Source organism: Garra rufa, chromosome 7 (genome assembly GCF_049309525.1).
Source record: "Garra rufa chromosome 7, GarRuf1.0, whole genome shotgun sequence".
Classification (NCBI taxonomy): domain Eukaryota; kingdom Metazoa; phylum Chordata; class Actinopteri; order Cypriniformes; family Cyprinidae; genus Garra; species Garra rufa.
Window position 1 is genome coordinate 24,829,935 of NC_133367.1, and position 8,644 is coordinate 24,838,578.

An 8,644-nucleotide genomic window follows, 5' to 3' on the forward strand; every position below is an offset into this window, starting at 1 on the left:
TCTCATATGCAACTATTACAGAAATTTAAAAGAAAAAAATGTGAATTAGAAAAGCAGGGGTTGTAAACTTTTTACTGGAATTAGGATGTGTACATTCTTTCGTTATTTTGCCTAAATATCATATTTTTCTAATTTAGTACTGCCCTTCGGAAGATACTTACATGTTCCCCAGAAGACAAAATAAGTTCAATTTGCCCTGAACTTCACATTTAAAAGTTTTTAACCCTGCCTCCTAATGCATTGCGTTTCCTTCTGAAGCATCAGTCAGCATTTGAACCTTCTGTAATAGTTGCATATGAGTCCCTCAGTTGTCCTCAGTGTGAAAAGATGGATCTCAAAATCATACAGTCATTGTTGGAAAGGGTTCAAATACACAACATGCTGCAAAAACAAAGAATTTGTGGGACCTGAAGAACATCTTAAAAATCTAAAGTAACTGTTTTGATTCCTCAAAGAACTTTGAAGTGTGATCTGAAGAACCTTTTTCTTCTACCGATGGAGCAGAAGAACCATTTTGGGTTCCTCAAAGAACATTTAAGTAAAAAGTTCTTAAAAGAACCATTATTCTTAGTTTAAAAAACACTTTTTCCACTGTAAAAGAACCTTTTGTGTAATGGAAAGGTTGCATGACCGTTAAAAGTTCTTCAAGGAACCGTCAGTGCTTATGAAGAAGCTTTATTTTTAACGGTGTATTCGGCACACAAAGGTGACATAAATATAAAGCTTGTGTTTTCTACCTAACAGTTGAAAAGGAAGTGATTACCGCTTCTGAAAGTCACCTCGTTTCCGAGGGAGTGAAAAAGTGCCACATCTGTGAACGTTTCATTAGTGCAATGAGCAATTTCAGGCACATTCTGTTGCAGAATCATCTCATTGTGTCATATTGTGAGTCATTCTGTCACATATTCAGTTACTTGAACGCCTTTTTGACTTTTGGCCGATTTTCTCTTCAGGACAGATCTTCTGATCTTCCACAGAGAATACCAAAAAATACACTTTGTGTTCTGTTTGATGTCCCATCACGCAGACGCTTAATTACGGCATAATCACAGATCAGGGGACAGCCGGCTCAGAGCAGGAAGGCACTGTCAAACCCCAGATAAGTGGGACCTGCGTATTCAAAGCCCAAACCCCCATGAGAGAGGCCACGCTAGCGGTTTGAGGCCATTATATCGAGACGTTGATCTGAGCGGTAATAAGTGGCTGCAAGTGCCTTGAGGTCCCTCTGTTGTTGCAGCGCCGACCGACCCCCCATCTAGCTGACGTGTAATTACTGCTCTAATAAAACAGCCATTGGCTTTAAAGACACATGGCTGCCTGGTGGTTGCACGTGGAACACCCAGCTAGACCCTCCGCCGCTTTAGCCTTCACTTTAACCCCTGTAACTTGTAGGCCATTAGTGGTATTGCTGAACAAATGGCTTCATGCACTTGTGACACACTGTGCACTGTGCAAAAAAACCGGAAGAATTAAACTGTTGGCATACAATCTGTAGTTGAATTCATTTTTGCACTTTTGTAAATGAACTTGAAATGTCAACTTGCAGTGACATACTGTAAAGTCTGCTAACATTTCAACAGTTAACTATTTAGATCAAGTCTAAAAGATTTCTTAATGAGCTACAAAAGAGTTTAATGTAAACTGTTCTCTTATTTACAAAATAAAAAAGAAAAGGAAAGAGAAAATTTATCACAAAAAGGCAATGCAATAAAAATGTTACAATATAAATAAGATAAAAATGAGACAATCAAATAAAATACAAAAATAGAAAATAAAATGAAATAAATAGGAAAAATACATGAAATATATAAATATATGAACACAAATAAATATATAAAAGAAGACAATACAATACAAATATGCTAAAATTTTTATCAAATATAATACAATAAATGAAAAATGACCTGACAATAAATTAAATAAACTAGAAAATAAATACATAAAATATATAAATATATGAACATACATAATATGAAAGAAGACATTATAATACAAACATTCTAAAATAAATATAAAATACAATTTAAAAATTGATAATAAAAACATAAATAAATAGCATACAAGAATATAACAAACTAAAAAATAAATACAATATATTAAAATATCAATAAATAAATATAATAAAAAATAAGACATTATAATACAAATATGCTAAAATAAATATATATAAAAAAATAACCTAACAATAAAAAACTGAATTAAATAAACAAGCAAACAAACAAATAAATAAATAAATAAAATACAAAATTAGAAAGTAAAATGAAATAAACAAATTATCTAGAAAAAAAATACAAAAAATATATAAATATATTAACATAAATAAATATAAAAAAGACAATACAATATTAATATGCTAAAATAAATAAAAAATAAAATACAATAAAAAATAACAGGACAATAAAATACAGCATTAAATAAATAAAATACAAATATAGAAAATAAAATAAAATAAACAAATAAACTAGAAAATAAATACATAGAATATATAAATATATTAACATAAATATATATATAAAATATGACAATACAATAGAAATATGCCAAAATGAATTAAAAAAATACAATATAATTCAATAAATTAAAAAAATACCTGACGATAAAAAGCTGAGTTAAATAAATAAATTAGAATAGAAAATGAAATGAAATAAATAAATACAAAAAATAAATCTATTAACATAAATAAAATACAAAAATAGAAAATAAAATGAAATAAACTAGAAAATAAACACAAAATATATAAATATATTAACATAAATAAATATATAAAATAAGACAATACAATACAAATATGCTAAAATAAATAAAACATACAATACAATATAACCTGACAATAAAAAAACAAATACATAACTAAATAAAAATAGAAAATAAAATGAAACAAACTAGAAAATAAATACAAACAAATACATAAATATATGAACATAAATAAATACATAAAGTCAATACAATACAAATATGCCAAAATAAATATAAAATAAAATAAATGAATAAATAAATACAATACAATAAATAAAAAATAACCTGACAATAAAAAACTAATAAATAAATAAATAAAAAGTAAATAAAAAACAAAAATAGAAAATAAAATAAAACAAACAAATAAAATAGAAAATACATAAAATATATACATATATTAACAGAAATAAATAAATAAATATATATATATATATATATATAAAATAACCTGACAAATAGAAATAAATAAAATACAAAAAATAAATAAATAACAAAAATAATTGAAAATAAATATATAAAATACAACAAAAATGTATAAGAAAATATTTTAAAAAAGCAAGAAAGAAACGAAAGAAAGAAAGAGAGAAAGAAAAATAAGCTAGCAAAATAACCTGACAATAAAAAACAAGACTGAATGGATGGATGGATGATGGATGGATGGATGGATAAATATAAACATCATGGAGAACAAAATACTTGTCCTAAACTACTGAAAACAATCCACAAAAAACACTTACAAAATACCCTAAAAATGCAACACTAAGAAGTACACGATGAGTAACACCCTACCAACTGCTATTTCTAAGTAAAGCATCAAACTCATCCTGATATCAGAAGATTACTACACATGACAACAATGTCAACAACATATTCATTTTTCATGTCCCAGTGCATGCTGGAAAAACAGTGATGAATGGGACCAAACCACCACTTTTTTCAGTAAGGCCTATAGCTAAAAAACAAGTGCATCCAAAAGCAAATCCCTAGTGTGAATTCCTGATGTAGTTTCAGCTTTTAGGTAGCACGCCTGATATCAGCGCTGATCTACTGAAGAGTCATTATTGTAACTATTACAGCCAACAGCATTACACGTTATGCATGCATTGCAGAAAACCACCTCGCTCATCAGATTAAGTGACACAGAATTCAAAGAATACAAATGCACATCGGGCCTTTACGTAAACCACAGAGGAAGTGTTTATTGTATTTCTCCTCCATGTTATGTTATTTACCATACTATTATTTTCTTCACATTCAAAGTACAACCTTGAATGTTGGAGATCTTAAAAGCGACGTGTCTCCCACCGAGCAACCCTACAGTAAACCAGAGGAGTACACTGACACAACAAGATGTCAAAAAGCACGATCATGTTTCCATTGTCTTACAGAGGTGACAACTATTGGCATTAGCATCTCTCTGAGAGTGTGTGCAGCTTTGGGTGTGGGGTGCATGGTTGCTACGAGAGCCGGCCTGCACCGAAACTGAGGTGCGGTTTAACAGACCACATATCCTGTAAATGAACACGCTGAAAAAACCTCGCTCACACACACAGTGCAGCAAGTGCACCGGGCTGAAGTGTGAACCAATAGTACAGGGAGGCCTAGTCTATCTGATCAAGCATTGTGCAAAACCACAAAATGGCATACCTGGCTCACACTAAAAATGAAAAACACAGCTTTATAAGAGCTCGATCCGTTTGCTACGCCGCGTCTGCATGGCGAGCGAATCAAACTGTCAAACGTGCGCTTCGCTTTGGGGCTCGACCAACCGATTCCAAACACATGAGTCAAAAGATCTGAAAAAGTTATGTTTGTTAACCGCTATCTGATGTGATGTGGGACGGTACACCTCTTTTCTTTCTGTTGTCATGATTTGGTTTCCTTTAAGGCTCATGCAGGTGAACACAGAGAACTTTCCACCAGGAAGTCCACATTCATGGCTAAACTCTCACAAATTAAAGGCATTTAGGTGTTTTTGATTTGCTTTGAGGCTGTGGAGATTGTGGAGCCTTGTATGTTTGAAATCAAGTGGGGCGCTATTGACCCTTCGCTCGGAGTTTGATTGACGGGTGTTCTGACTAATCATAACACAGAATCTGCCATTTTGTCTGACAAACAATTGGTGGACTTGAGCTTGTAAAAATGTGTGTATTGATGCCTTTTCGTGGTTAAAACAAGATACTATGATGGCATTTTAGTGCCATGTTAAAATAAAAAAAATCTAAAATTACGTAATATTTCAAGAGTCAAGTTAAAATTATAAGAATAAAGTTGAAATTACAAGAATAAATTTAAAAAATGAGAATAAAGTCAAAATTACGAGAATAAAGTCGAAATATTACATGAATGAAGTACAAATTATGAGAAAAAGTCAAAATTAAAAGAATAATTTAAATATTACAATAAAGTCCAAATTATAAGAATAAAGTTGAAATTACAAGAATAAATTAAAAAATTGAGAATAAAGTCAAAATTACGAGAATAAAGTCGAAATATTACATGAATGAAGTACAAATTATGAGAAAAAGTCAAAATTAAAAGAATAATTTAAATATTACAATAAAGTCCAAATTATGAGAATAAAGTTGAAATTACGAGAATAAAGTCAAAATATTACAAGAATAAAGTTAAAATTTTGACAATAAAGTCAAAATGTTTTGAGAATAAAGTTTAAATTATTACAAGAATAGTCAAAATTCTGAAAATAAAGTCGAAATGTTTTGGGAATAAAGTTGAAATTATTACAAGAATAGTCAAAATTCTGAAAATAAAGTCGAAATGTTTTGAGAATAAAGTTGAAATTATTACAAGAATAGTCAAAATTCTGAAAATAAAGTCGAAATGTTTTGGGAATAAAGTTGAAATTATTACAAGAATAGTCAAAATTCTGAAAATAAAGTCGAAATGTTTTGAGAATAAAGTTTAAATTATTACAAGAATAGTCAAAATTCTGAAAATAAAGTCGAAATGTTTTGGGAATAAAGTTGAAATTATTACAAGAATAGTCAAAATTCTGAAAATAAAGTCGAAATGTTTTGAGAATAAAGTTGAAATTATTACAAGAATAGTCAAAATTCTGAAAATAAAGTCGAAATTACGAGAATAAAGTCAATGTTTAAAAAATAAAGTCGAAATTACGAGAATAAAGTCAAAATATTACAAGAATAAAGTAAAAATTATGAGAATGAAGTCGAAATTACGAGAATAAAGTTGAAATATTACAAGAATAGTCAAAATTCTGAGAAAAAAGTCGAAATGTTTGGAGAATAAATTTGAAATTACAAGAATATTGTTGGAATATTTCAAGAATAAAGTCAAAATTGCGAGAATAAAGTCAATGTTTAAAAAATAAAGTCGAAATTATGAGAATAAAGTTGAAATTACGAGAATAAAGTCAAAATGTTCCAAAAAATAAAGCCAAAATTACGAGAATAAAATCGAAATTATGAGAATAAAGTCGAAATTACGAGAATAAAGTCAAAAATATAAAGCCAAAATTACGAGAATAAAGTCAAAATATTACAAAAATAAAGTAAAAATTATGAGAATGAAGTCGAAATTACGAGAATAAAGTCGAAATGTTCCAAAAAATAAAGCCAAAATTACGAGAATAAATTTGAAATTATAAGAATATAGTTGGAATATTACAAGAATAAAGTCAAAATTACGAGAATTAAGTCAAAATATTATTCTTGTTAAGTAAAAATTATGATAATGAAGTCAAAATTACGAGAATAAAGTCAAAATGTTCCAAAAAATAAAGCCAAAATTATGAGAATAAAGTTGAAATGTTTGGAGAATAAATTTGAAATTACATGAATATAGTTGGAATATTACAAGAATAAAGTCAATGTTTAAAATATAAAGTCGAAATTATGAGAATAAAGTCAAAATATTACAAGAATAAAGTAAAAAATTATGAGAATGAAGTCGAAATTACGAGAATAAAGTCGAAATATTACAAGAATAGTCAAAATTCTGAGAATAAAGTCGAAATGTTTGGAGAATAAATTTGAAATGAAAAGAATATTGTTGGAATATTACAAGAATAAAGTCAAAATTACAAGAATAAAGTCAATGTTTAAAACATAAAGTCGAAATTACGAGAATAAAGTCGAAATTACGAGAATAAAGTCGAAATTATGAGAATAAAGTCAAAATGTTCCAAAAAAAATAAAGCCAAAATTACGAGAATAAAGTCGAAATGTTTCAAGAATAAAGTCGAAATTACAAGAATAAAGTTGAAATGTTTCAAGAATAAAGTCGAAATTACGAGAATAAAGTCAAAATATTACAAGAATAAAGTAAAAATTATGATAATGAAGTCGAAATTACGAGAATAAAGTCGAAATTATGAGAATAAAGTTGAAATTACGAGAATAAAGTCGAAATTACGAGAATAAAGTCGAAATTACGAGAATAAAATAAAAATTATGATAATGAAGTCGAAATTACGAGAATAAAGTCGAAATTATGAGAATAAAGTTGAAATTACGAGAATAAAGTCAAAATGTTCCAAAAAATAAAGCCAAAATTACGAGAATAAAGTCGAAATGTTTCAAGAATAAAGTCGAAATTATAAGAATAAAGTCTAAATGTTTGGAGAATAAATTTGAAATTACAATGGAATATTACAAGAATAAAGTCAAAATTACGAGAATTAAGTCAATGTTTAAAAAATAAAGTCGAAATTATGAGAATAAAGTCAAAATGTTTCAAGAATAAATTAGAAATTACAAGAATAAAGTCGAAATGTTTTGAAAATAAAGTAAAAAAAATGCGAAATACATATTGCCATGTACGTTTCATGACACATTCGATGTGAAATGTCCACTGAGTGGCACTAAAAGTGTCTTGTTTTTTTCCCCCCAGAACAGATGAACGTACATACAGTTTTGTACATGTCACCCTATAACTCTAATGCACTGTGATGTTTTAAAATAATGTACCATCTGCACTATCCCTAAAACTACTCAATAGTATGAACAAAAGCGAATGTGGTGTAAAAACGCAATCACAAGCATATGCCGTTTCAGCTTGTTTTCAGACTCGATTTTTTTTAGCTCTTCCATCGTAAAGCCAAAATCCATGCCGGCTAAGCTACCAAGCAAGCTTGTTATGACCAGAAAGCAAAACATATGGAGCTGTAATCATAACTGTATATGAAAACGCAACTGATGCTGGTGGGTCACGACAATAAGCCTGTCCATCAGCCTGTTTTTCTGTGCATTTTGAAGTATTGCATCAGAAACTAGAAAATTCGCCAAAAAAAGTTTTTACACTCAATTGAGGTGGTTTTTACATTTTGTGAGAATAACATATGGAGCTGTAATCATAACTGTGTATAGAAACGATTACAAGTGCTCATTGTTTTACCGCCTCTAGTGTTTATTTCTGTCGTAAACTGCAGTAATATGTACTTATTGGTACACATCTTGCGAAAAAGTTCCCACAGGCATGTTTTTGTCATGAAATCAGGTACCTTTTCCCTGTTCCTTAAAATGCACACACTGCTAAATTTTATTGGCCATACTAAAAATAAAATGAGAAAAACACAGCATAAGAAATTTGTAGTACCTTGTTTTGAGAAGGAAAAATGTTCTGTGTGAATTTTTGGTCGCCAGATTTTCGCGAAGCATTGTTTTGTTCCTTTGTATCCTTGAAACATGCTGTCACCACACTGCAAAAAAGTATTTTCCAGTGTTATTTTGCAAGAATTTATGAGATGAATTTACTTCATAAGATGTTGGAACGCAACACTGCATAAAATATTAAGAGTTGTGTAAATTGTGTGGATTGCATAGTAAAGTTTACCTTTAATATTTGAAATTAAGAGGAAACAGAATTTTATTTGCTCTGAAAACACAAATAGACTCATCTTGTGCATTGCAACAAATGTTGGTCAATC